At 25.9% G+C, this 9,680-nt stretch overlaps 1 long non-coding RNA gene across 1 annotated transcript; it reads right to left on the bottom strand.

The window, feature by feature from the left end:
* Nucleotides 1-525: 525 nt before the first annotated feature.
* LOC104225042 (uncharacterized) lies at nucleotides 526-2,276 on the bottom strand. The gene is made up of 3 exons (XR_710489.2): nucleotides 2,199-2,276; nucleotides 1,548-1,608; nucleotides 526-877 (listed from the first exon to the last, which is right to left on the bottom strand). It is a non-coding gene; the product is annotated as an uncharacterized lncRNA (long non-coding RNA).
* Nucleotides 2,277-9,680: the final 7,404 nt, after the last annotated feature.

Here is a 9,680-nt window from a genome sequence, read left to right as displayed (position 1 = left end):
GACCATGACATTTGTGTGGTTATAAAAGTTTTTCATTAAGGGTAAAATGGATAAAATGAAGAGTTTAAAGTCAAATTATTTCGAATTGTAAAAATATGTCATTCTTTTTCGAACGGACTAATAAAGAAAGTGTGTCATCTAAATTGAAAACATATGGAGTATTAAACTATGTGAAAATTACATCAACATTATCAAAATACAACAACAACAACAACAACAACAACAACAACAACAACAACAACAACTACTCAGTAAAATCCCATTAGTGTGGTCTGAGGAGGATAATATATACGCAGACCTTACTCCCTACCTCGAGGGATAGAGAGGCTATTTTCGAAAGACCCGTCGCTCAAGAAAACAAGAACAACAAATAAGGAGGAATAGTTGATGAAAATTGAAAAATAAAGACAGGAAAAGAAAAACGCCGTTGGTGTACAAACCAAATTATAATGTCACATCCCAAACTACCCCTAGATGTGACTGGCACTCAGCTAACACCACCTGCCAGGCGAATCTCTTTCTCTAACGTTTAACCATTTACACAAACACTGAGAGAAAAAGCGCATGCCTAAAGTATTATTAATAACTAAATAGGTAATGATTATCGCTCAATACCTTAGTCAATTGATAGAAAAATCAACAATCACTTAAATAATAAAACTCTAGCCCAAATCCCACACTAAGACCATGGAGCATCTAACAGAATAATATGAGTTTTATTGATGGGTATGTAAACCCAAAAAAAGAAAGAAATCACTAACACAAACTAAGCAAGTCTGAAACGAAAGCCTCCACGAATGATGTGGTGGCTCACCTCAGCAATAGGATCCAATCGAACAGACTCGTCAGCCACTAGCTCTATCTCCCACAATGGTATCTGCATAGAGATGCATGTAAGGGGTGAGTTATACGTAAATATAACCCAGTAAGATCCTCGACCCGCCACTTTAAATACCTCTGGAACAAGTGTTAGAAAATACAAACACACTACAACACAAATGATGTAGTAAATATGATAATTATACAATAACTCAATATATGTGTATCAACAGAGTCATTAAGAATTAACCAACAAGGATACTCACTAAGGACTTATCATAATTGCAGTGAAAGAAATTTACCAATACACCAGGAGTCCACAATGCCTCAAATATATAATAGAGCATACACAATGCTCGGGTAATGTACAAAGGAATACACAATGCTCCAACATCATGGCGCACAGCCGTATCAAACTCAACATTATGGCGCACAGCCGTATCAAACTCAATATCATGGCGCACAGCCGTATCAAACTCGATGTCATGGCGCACAGCCATATCAAACTATAAAACTCAACCTCATGGCGCACAGTCGTATCACACTATCAAACAACTTATAAAATAATATTTTTTTTATTCTTTCATAAAATAATATATTTGCGGCTAGTCTAAGGCCACCGACTCTGCCAAAAGCACGCTTGTCCCAACAGATGGACCAATCAGAGAAAATACACTTTCAAAGCGGGTTTTAGAAAAGCAAGTATCAAAACTTAAAGTCTCACTTACCTCATTAACGGAAAGTTCTCCAACCTTGCCATGCCTAGAACACCAACCAAATGGTCTCAATCTATTCAAAATATGGAATAACACATCCTAATTAGTCTAGGTGTAAGATTCCCGTGATTTTAGGGCAATCCAAAATCAAAGTCAATCCCCAGTGTAATTAATAAGAATCTGTACATAATAAATTGTCATCCAAAATAGCCGAAACAGTATTTGTCTACAGAATGCATTACATATGATTCTTAATCTTCCTAACATCATCATTACAATTCCTACAACATTGCTAATTCTTGAATATAATTACTCCTGATCATGGAAATCATGATTAAATTCCTACATGTCATACGTTTAGTACCAAAAATTAGAATTAGGTACTGTTAAAATAGATTTCAACATACAAAGTAATACACATTCTCACTTTAAATTCATGAACTCATTATTGCATAATCGTTGTAATCTAATCATGATTTAGGTAAAGATAATAACCACTTTCTGCAAATTCAATCTCCCGTCTTTAGTTAATAACTAGTATCCTAACACTAAATCCACGAAACAGCACCATCAATATAGTTTTCCATAGGTTTCAATTGTACCAATCATTTGATTCATTACTAAGCCATCAATAATTTATACTGTAGAGATATAGTATATTACCTGAACACTTGGATTTCTTTCTCACCAATTACTCCTCACAAGTTTAGGCTTGAGATTCCCCTCACAATTGCTCTGTCAGTTCTCCAAAAAAATTTATTTGCCGTGTACTTTTCTTTTCTTTGTATTAATCAAGACCACAATTTCCTTTACTCTGTGTATTAGGTCTTGACATGTGGGCCACCAGATAAAAATATATATATGGGCCTAGCTTTAACTTTTACCATATATTTTAGGAATTTTTACATTCCTGAAATCTTATTACCCTCAATGTTTAAGGTTTGACTTAATTACACTTAGTATACCAAATTACCAATTCTATACCATAGTGTATTTTAAGGGTACAATTAATGCAGCGTATATCCCTCCTTAATTCAAGGTACCGTATATCCCACCCCTCCCACGTTTCTCTCTCCCAAAACCTCACCCTTACCCACCTTTATGTACTGATACTAGGCACCACTGGTTCAGGGGTGAGGAGCCTTCCAGATCTTGCCTCATAACATCAGGTGACGAATCCTTTATAGCCTTCTGAGACAAAGCATCACCTGCTTGCATACGGCGATTCAATTCCTCCAATTTAGCAAGAGCTTTGGCTTTCTGTTGTTTACTTCGTTCTTCCTCTTCTTTTTATAGTTGTAAGGCACGCTGCATGGCTAACTCTTTCATCTTTGCACGCTAATGAAAGCAAGTAGCATACATTAGATTAGATAAAGGGAATAAACAAGTAACTGCCGGATCATGGATAAGTTAAGAGTAAAAGGTAAACATACTGCCTGCGCCGTGAAAACAGAGCATCTACAATCAGAATACAAATAATCTATAATTTATCTACAAAATATCTACAAACTGGGTACATTGAATTTTAATATCCCAATTCCCATTCAATTGTAGCTTAATTGGTATTTTCGACATAATTGCATTTTTGCAGAAGATTTTGTAGAAGTTTTAGTCGTTTTGGATTTGTGAAAACAGAAAATAATGCATCTACAATCAGAATACAAATAATCTACAATTTATCTACAAAATATCTACAAACTGGGTACATTGAATTTTAATATCCCAATTCCCATTCAATTGTAACTTAATTGGTATTTTCGACATAATTGCGTTTTTTGCAGAAGATTTTGTAGAAGTTTTAGTCGTTTTGGATTTGTGAAAACAGAAAACAATGCATCTACAATCAAAATATAAATAATCTACAAAGTATCTTCAAACTGGGTATATTGAATTTTTATATCCCAATTCTCATTCAATTGTAGCATAATTGAGATTTTTGACATAATTACGTTTTTTCAAAAGATTTGTAGAAGTTTTAGCCGTTTTTTATTTGTGAAAACAGAAAATAAAGCATCTACAATCAGAATACAAATAATCTACAATTTCTGCAATATGTCTTCTTCTTCTTCTTCTTCTTCTTCTTCTTCTTCTTCTTCTTCTTCTTCTTCTTCTTCTTCTTCTTCTTCTTCTTCTTCTTCTTCGAGTTTCAATCTGAAATTCAGTCAAAACCAAGTCTAATCTTCATTAAAACCCCTCAAAATTGAGATATAAACTCCAAATCATATTCCCGATTATTTTCAACAACACCCAATCCAAACAAATAATGATTTTTGAAAACCCAAATTTGAATTCAAAGTTTTCAAGCTTTTTAATGGATGTCAATGGTGGAATTGCTGCTCTCTTCTTTTTTGCTTTGTATTACTGAAATTTGCGATTGAGAAATAGAGAGAGATGTAGAGAGAATGTCGACGAACTGAGCTTTTGCAGAACTGATTTCTACAATTTGATTCGAATTTGTTGACGATTTTGTCTTTTTTTTATTTGTGGCTTAAGGAAAAATATTGAAGAACAGAGTTTTTGCAGAAAAGAGTCTATGTAATTTAATTTTAAATTGAAGATATAGGATTTGCGTTTCAAATTTGATCTGAAGGTCGCTAAATCAATTAGAATATTCTGTTCCTAATTTGTAGCGCGCCTAATTAGGAAGGAATTAGCTCCTAATAATTAGTATTTAATGAATGGTATAATAATTGTAGAAAAACTGTGAACATGGCGGGTACATATGAAACTATGCACATTTTTGGTAATAAGGTTTCCTATATGGTATAGAAAGGAAAAAGTCTCTATATTTTATCCCAATTGCTTTATTATCCAACCATCAGATATAATTATAAATTAGGCCCATTAATCATTTAAATAAATTTTAAAACTCTTAACTAAATTAGTGTATATAAAAAAATTTATTGGTTATTACATATAAAAACAACATAAACCCAAAATCATAGGCCTTATTGTAAAAGTTGACCGGCCATAAAAAAGCCATACATTTTAATGCACGATCCAGCTTTAAACCTTAAATTTTAAAAACTTTAAGCTCTAACTTTTTTACCTTTTATAGGTTCATGGTTAATTTGAATCGATAATTACTCAATTTTCACTTTATTGTATCAAAGTTAAAAACTATCTTTATAATAAAAAAATTATTTATCTAAGTATGATAAAAGTCACTAATCTACTGGTGACCTAGATCGCAAGTGATCGAATAAGGCAACCCTATCATAGAAAGTTGCTGGGAGGAAACAAATGAGATATTTTCTTTGATACTTAGATAACGCAACCCCATCATAGTATTTGTGTGATTGTAAAACTTTTGAAATTTGTGGTCTGAAATCTGTCATGGCATTTGTGTTAAAAATATTTCCTATTAAGAAAACTAGTATTAGTACTCGCGCGATGCGCGGGCACAAATCATGTTAAATTGTGATGTTAGTTATTTGAATCATGTGCAAATAACCTTAAAATATAAACCTCTCAGATAAAAATTATATAACATTAGACATTAATTATGAAGTAGGATTTGAAATTATTGTTCAAATCTCGTAGCGCACAACCTATTTTGTTTTTTATTTGTAGCAACCTAACTACTTGATTTTAGTACTTGCACTTCGTTTTGTTGTCAGTATCAAAGAATAATAAACTTATCATGTTGCGATCTATCTTGTTTGAGCACATTAGTTCATATTATTTTAACAAACTTCTTACTAGCACTTTATTTTTATCTAAAAGTTAAATATGTCTTATTCATCACATTATTTTTACGCAAATTCTTTTTTCTTTTATTTTTTTCTTATAGTTATTGTATAATTTATTATTTAATATTATTTTACTATCATATAATTTTTTATTATCTTAATTAATATCTTGCTTATTATTCTTTTAATAGTCTTTAATAAATATAAAAGTTTTATTCTTGAAATTTGGTGTATATTTATGCATTCAAATTTTTTTAATCGTTTAAATTTATTGTAATATTTTTAAATATAATTTAATTTTTTAATTTATTTATTTTTAAATTAATTTAATTTATAAGTATCCTCACACTATCTCTATTTTTTAATACATTCTCTTCCCTAATATAAATTTTAATTATTTTTATATTAATTTTTTATCTTTAACCAGAATAATATCATATTTTATTTTAAAAATTAAAATTGAATTAGTCTAAAATATTAATACATATATTTGATGATTATGTTACAAATTGAGTTTTCTTATAATTATTTTTGTATTAGATGCAGTTAAGTTTCTTTTTTAGATTTAATATACAAATTTAATTTTTAATTTTTATTAGTAAAATTACCTATATTAGAAAGTTATTTATATTTTTTAAATTTTATTTTAATAATAGAAAAATAATTTCTTAATTGTTTGAACATATTATATATATATGTAGTAATATGTTTATTGTCATTTTATTTCTTTACATAATATTTTTAAAAATAAAAACTTATGACATAAGTCGAACCTTGGTTTTCGGAGTTCGAAAGAGAAGGGGAAGAAGCGGGGTAGAGGAATTGGTTTTGTTGTTTTCAGTCACAAGTTGAAGACAACTGAAGATGGAAACCACCAAAGGATATGGTGCAGTGGATGAGGCTAAAAATTTCATCTCAAATTCAAATAATTCTCATCATTCTATTTTCTAAATTGGACCGCATTTTCAAAATATTATGCTATATATTCAAACTTAAACTAACTGCACTCAATTCAGATATTAATCATAGAAAAATATTTTCTTTGTTGTTTGAACACATTATATGTTAATGTTGTAGTAATATTTTCATTATCATTTTATTTCTTACGTAAATTTTCTTTCCTTTTTAGATTTAATAAAAATTTAATCTTTAATTTTTATTAGTAAAATTACCTATATTAGAAATTTATTTTCTATTTTAATATTTTTTTCATAAATAAGACTTCAATTTCGTGATATTATCCATAGTTTGGACATTCTAATCGTAGTTTTAACAAATTTCTAATTTCAAAGTCAAATAGCCTTTCCCTTTCATTTCTAATAGTAATTTTTTAATAATTTTGCTAATTTTTAATCTAATATATAGTCTTATTACGTTTTATGTAGCTTTTTATTAACTTGTAACTTTATTTAATATCATTGTAAACTATTATTATTTAATATAATATAGATAAATATATAATTTTATAATCATAAAATAAATATTTATTTTGTTTTAAAAATATTGCTCGAAAATTTTAAATTATTTAAAATTCAATAAGATTTTAAGCATTGTATATTTGATTTATTTTATTCTAAACTTATGATTTATAAATATCTCATATTATCTCTAATTTATTTCTATTATTCAATATTTTTAGTTTTTGATTTTATCTATTAGACTTGAGTTACGTGGACTTATCCATATTATGAATTTTCTTATCATACTATAAAAAACTTTCTCATCTCAAATTTAAATAAGTTTTACCCTTCTTTTCTATGATAAAAAATCTGAATTTTTATTTTTTTATTATTTATTTTTGATATTATATTATTTAATACCTAATATTATTACATTGTCATGTCGATGTATTAGCTTGTTTGAATTTAATATCTATTTCTACCACATTCATTCTAATATAATATAGATAAAAAATTAAAAACTTTCTCAAATTCAAATAAATTTTATTATTCTATTTTCTATATTTGACTACATTTTCAAAAAATTATGTTATACTTTCAATCTTAAACTTACTGCACTCAATTCAAATATTAATAAAAAAAATATTTTCTTAATTGTTTGAACACATTATATCTGAATGTTATAGTAATATTTATGTATAAAATATTCGTTTGCCCGATTTATTAATATTAATATGACTTTATTATTCTTATTTTTAAAATATTTTTTTACTGATTATTTAAGTTTTTTCTTACCTTATAAATAATTTATACTTTATGTAAGATCTTATTTTGCTACTTGAATTTATTTAATTTTAAACTCAATATATCTTTAATAACTTAAGTAAATTTTAATTTTATTTTATATTTTAACTTACTCCAACGTATAAATAGTCATAGGTTATCTTAATTACGTCTTTCTATATTTTTTTTTATTTTTTCCGATTAGAATTTTTAATTAATTTTTACCTCCATATCTCTAGCTAATATAGAAAAAAATTTATGGTGAATCAATATAGATATAAATATACTTATAAATATAAATTTAAATGTAGATATATAGATTAAATTTGTCTAAGATCTATTTAGATTAAGTATAAGATTCATTAAACTACTTTCATTAGTTATGTTTCCATTTATAATTCAAATTTTTAATGTTGTCTTAAAATTGCCAAGTGACTTCTTTTTAGCTTGTCACTTGGCTTAACCACATGCTTCACTACTCTCATTTTAAAGTTTAACTAGTATTAGTACCCGCGCGATACGCGGACACAAATCGTGTTAAATTGTGATGTTGGATATTTGAATCATGTGCAAATAACCTTAAAATATAAACCTCTCAGATAAAAATTATATAACATTAGACATTAATTATGAAGTAGGATTTGAAATTATTGTTCAAATCTCGTAGCGCACAACCTATTTTGTTTTTTATTTGTAGCAACCTAACTACTTTATTTTAGTACTTGCACTTCGTTTTGTTGTCAGTATCAAAGAATACTAAACTTATCATGTTGCGATCTGTCTTGTTTGAGCACATTAGTTCATATTATTTTAACAAACTTCTTACTAGCACTTTGTTTTTATCTAAAAGTTAAATATGTCTTATTCATCACATTATTTTTACGCAAATTCTTTTTTCTTTTATTTTTTCTTATAGTTATTGTATTATTTATTATTTAATATTATTTTACTATCATATAATTTTTTATTATCTTAATTAATATCTTGCTTATTATTCTTTTAATAGTCTTTAATAAATGTAAATGTTTTATTCTTGAAATTTGGTGTATTTTTATGCATTCAATTAATCATTTAAATTTATTGTAATATTTTTAAATATAATTTAGTTTTTTAATTTATTTATTTTTAAATTTATTTAATGTATAAGTATCCTCACACTATCTCTATTTTTTTAATACATTCTCTTCCCTACTATAAATTTTAATTATTTTTATATTAATTTTTTTATCTTTAACCAGAATAATATCATATTTTATTTTAAATTATAAAATTGAATTAGTCTAAAATATTAATATATATATATTTGATGATTATTGCAAATATATTGAGTTCTCTTATAATTATTTTTGTATTAGATGCAGTTAAGTTTTCTTTTTTTAGCTTTAAGATACAAATTTAATTTTTAATTTTTATTAGTAAAATTACCTATATTAGAAAGTTATTTATATTTTTAAAATTTTATTTTAATCATAGAAAAATAATTTCTTAATTGTTTGAACATATTATATATATGTAGTAATATGTTTATTGTCATTTTTATTTCTTTATGTAATATTTTAAAAAATAAAAACTTATGAAATAAAAAACAATCTCATCTCAAATTCAAATAATTTTTATCATTCTATTTTCTAAATTGGACCGTATTTTCAAAATATTATGCTATATATTCAGACTTAAACTAACTGTACTCAATTCAGATATTAATCATAGAAAAATATTTTCTTTGTTGTTTGAACACATTATATGTTAATGTTGTAGTAATATTTTCATTATCATTTTATTTCTTACTTAAATTTTCTTTCTTTTTTAAATTTAATAAAAATTTAATCTTTAATTTTTATTAGTAAAATTACCTATATTAGAAATTTATTTTCTATTTTAATATTTTTTTCATAAATAAGACTTCAATTTCATGATATTATCCATAGTTTGGACATTCTAATCGTAGTTTTAACAAATTTCTAATTTCAAATTCAAATAGCTTTCCCTTTCATTTCTAATAGTAATATTTTAATAATTTTGCTAATTTTTAATCTAATATATAGTCTTATTATGTTTTATGTGGCTTTTCATTAACTTGTAACTTTTTTTAATATCATTATAAACTATTATTCTTTAATATAATATAGATAAATATATAATTTTCTAATCATAAAATAAATATTATTTTGTTTTAAAAATATTGCTCGAAAATTTTAAATTATTTAAATTTTAATAAGATTTTAAGCATTGTATATTTAATTTATTTTATTTTCTAAACTTATGATTTA

The sequence above is a fragment of the Nicotiana sylvestris genome, chromosome 4 (genome assembly GCF_000393655.2).
Source record: "Nicotiana sylvestris chromosome 4, ASM39365v2, whole genome shotgun sequence".
Lineage (NCBI taxonomy): Eukaryota > Viridiplantae > Streptophyta > Magnoliopsida > Solanales > Solanaceae > Nicotiana > Nicotiana sylvestris.
The sequence above is the reverse complement of the archived record's forward strand: the minus strand, read 5'-3'. Positions and strand labels throughout refer to the sequence as shown.